The sequence below is a fragment of the Equus quagga genome, unplaced genomic scaffold (genome assembly GCF_021613505.1).
Source record: "Equus quagga isolate Etosha38 unplaced genomic scaffold, UCLA_HA_Equagga_1.0 HiC_scaffold_11133_RagTag, whole genome shotgun sequence".
Lineage (NCBI taxonomy): Eukaryota > Metazoa > Chordata > Mammalia > Perissodactyla > Equidae > Equus > Equus quagga.
Genome location: NW_025792161.1, coordinates 5,679 through 8,147, shown reverse-complemented (window position 1 = coordinate 8,147; position 2,469 = coordinate 5,679). Strand labels below are relative to the sequence as shown.

The 2,469-nt window shown below is 62.9% G+C and overlaps 1 long non-coding RNA gene across 1 annotated transcript in view; it reads left to right on the top strand.

Annotated features, from left to right (window-relative positions):
- The first annotated feature begins 834 nt into the window (after window positions 1-834).
- LOC124231892 (uncharacterized) overlaps window positions 835-2,469 on the top strand; it is a 4,639-nt gene continuing 3,004 nt past the window's right edge. The window contains exon 1 of the long non-coding RNA XR_006886714.1: window positions 835-906. This is a non-coding gene — a long non-coding RNA (uncharacterized LOC124231892). The remainder of the gene's footprint in view (window positions 907-2,469) is intronic.

The window sequence follows — 2,469 nt, the reverse complement described above, 5'->3', positions numbered from 1 at the left end:
GAACCTGGAAGAAGTGGGTCAGGAGAGAGAAACGTGTGAGCAGGGAGCTGCTAGTGCAGGTAACCTGGAGGCTGGAGATCTGGAAGGAGGCCAGAAGGAGAGGGGAGGGGAGCATCCTGAGGGGATCCTAGGAGGTGAGGCTATGGCAAGGCTCGGCCCAGGCTGGGGGTCAGAGAGCCCTGTGAGGGTGGGGCAGGCCAGGGCCACTCGGCCAGGTCCCCCAAGACACCCTGGCCTCCCCCTCCCTGTCTGTTCAGCTGGGGTCTGGACGCACCCCTGGAGTCCAGAGGTCGGGGCCTTGGTCAGATTTGGAGCCAGGGCTGGGGTGAAGGCAGCGGGGACAGGGCCTGTAGCTGGCACGGGGAGCAGCCTCTCCCAGTGGGTCCTTGAGCCAGTCACTGCCCCTCTGGGGGCCTCCGTCTCCTCCTCTGGGAAGTGGAGGGAACTGATCAGTGGCGCAGGCCTCCCAGCGGGGTGCTACCATCCAAGGGAGGACAGGAACGCAAGGAGATTTGTGCCGGCTCCTCCTCGAGAGGTGAGGGGAGAGCAGTGATGATACGCAGATGACTCTGAGTCCTCAGGAGACTCCTGGAAGCAGGTGACGTTCTCCTCACACTTTTCAGCTGAGGAAAGAGGGCCAGGGAGGCCTGGGCAGGCCCAAGGTCACACAGGGCTGAGTCCTGGGGCTGGGACTGGTCTAGAATCAGAGCACCCTGGAGGTGAGAGCAGCAGAGGCAGCAGGGGACTGGAGCCGATGGCCAGGGTCTGAGATCAGGGGCCTTGGGGGACATGCGGAGGGGAGTATGGGCGCACTGACCCTGTCCTCGGCCCCGACAGGAGGCGACCTCCGTGTTAAAGACTGCAGAGAGGGCCCGCCAGGGAGCCCAGGAGAGGCAGCGGCAGCAGGTGAGGGTGACTGTGGGGGAGGGGCCTAGGAGTCAGAGGAGAGGGGGCTCGCCCTCCCAGCTGGAGACCTCCCTCAGGAGAGGGGCCTTCCTCCTCAGGCGAATCTGCTGTGGCTGCCAAGCATGACGGGCCTGCAGTGGCAGTGAGCAGGAGGAGGCCTGGAAGGGCTGGCAGCAGGGCAGATTTGGGGTGGGGAAGGGCAGGGGCCACTGCCCCTGGGAGGTGCCAACAGCCATCCCTGGGACTTGACTGATGGAGTTTGGTGATCCTGGAGGGGAGCGGGGGAGGGAATTGTGTGTGTTGGGGTGTCCCGAGGATCCTAGGCTGCTCTGTGTGGGAGTGTGGGGTGGGCAGGAGGCTGGGCTGAAGGGTTTCAGGGGAAGGTTCATGGGGGCACCTCAGAGCGGGAGCTCATCACCATGCCCATCCTGATGGCGGCACAGTGTGTCGTCCCCTCCCTGGTGATCTTCCATTCCCTGGAGCTGCTGGACGCTACGATGGAGGATTATGTGGAGGTGAGTGAGCCCGGAGGTGGGTCCGGGGGCTCAGGCTCCTGAGGGTGGGGAGGAGAGAGTCCTGTCCTGAGCCCTGAGCTCTCTGCATTTGGCAAAGGTCCTCTCAGCAGGACCTCCAGCCTCGTGTGGGAGTTGGGGTGTCAGGCCCATCTCCCCAGTGGGTGATGCAGGCTCTGCATAAGCCACCGTCCAGGTTCCCTGGGCTGCTGAGGCTCAGACCTGCCTGACTGTGTGGCCGCAGGAGGTGGTGTCTGAGCTGGACTCAGCCTCTCCCTCTGGCCCTGCCAGTGAGGGAAGAGAAGTCGGGCCCCTCCCAGTCAGGAAGCACATCAGTGGCTGAGCTGTCCCTTCCTGCCTGAGGCCTGAGTCTCCCCACGTGTCATCAGAGAGGTTTGGGTTACAAGGTCTCTTGCCTCAGTTGCTCTGTGCCCCCTGCTCTGGAGCCCAGAGACTGGCCCAGGTCCAAGTCTGGGCTCTGGATGGGCCTGCCCACTGGCAGTAGAGCAGCATTGCAAGAGGTGTGGATGGGGGCTAGTGCTGGCCAAGGGGGCTGTTTCTGATGGACTGCGGCTGTCTGCTTTCCAGGGCAATGTGCTCAACTGTCGGAAATGGAATGAAGTAAGCGGCTGCGGCCTCCCGGTGGGGAGGGTGGGGGTTGGAAATCAGAGACCCCCCCCGCAGTGGGCAGGACCCCCTCTGGCCCAATCCCCAGGGTGGAACATTTATTTGCACAGTTCGATATACAGAGCTAGGGATCCTATGGCATTGGTGGGTGGGGGAAGGGCTGGCATCAAAGACTTCTTCCTGGAGGAGGAGCTATTTTGAGCCAAGTGTGAGAGCAGTCAAGCCCTGACTGGAATCACAGGGAGGGAGGGTTCCCAAGTGGGCAAAGGCCCCAGACTGGCCACTTGCCCCTTCCTCACCCCCTCCACGAGCCCTGCAGGGTCCCCCACTCAGGCCCTGTAGGCATCCTGTGCTTGCTCTGTCCTAGCAATTCAAACTGATGGAGGAGATCGAGCTGCTCCAGGAGGCTGCAAATCTGTACACC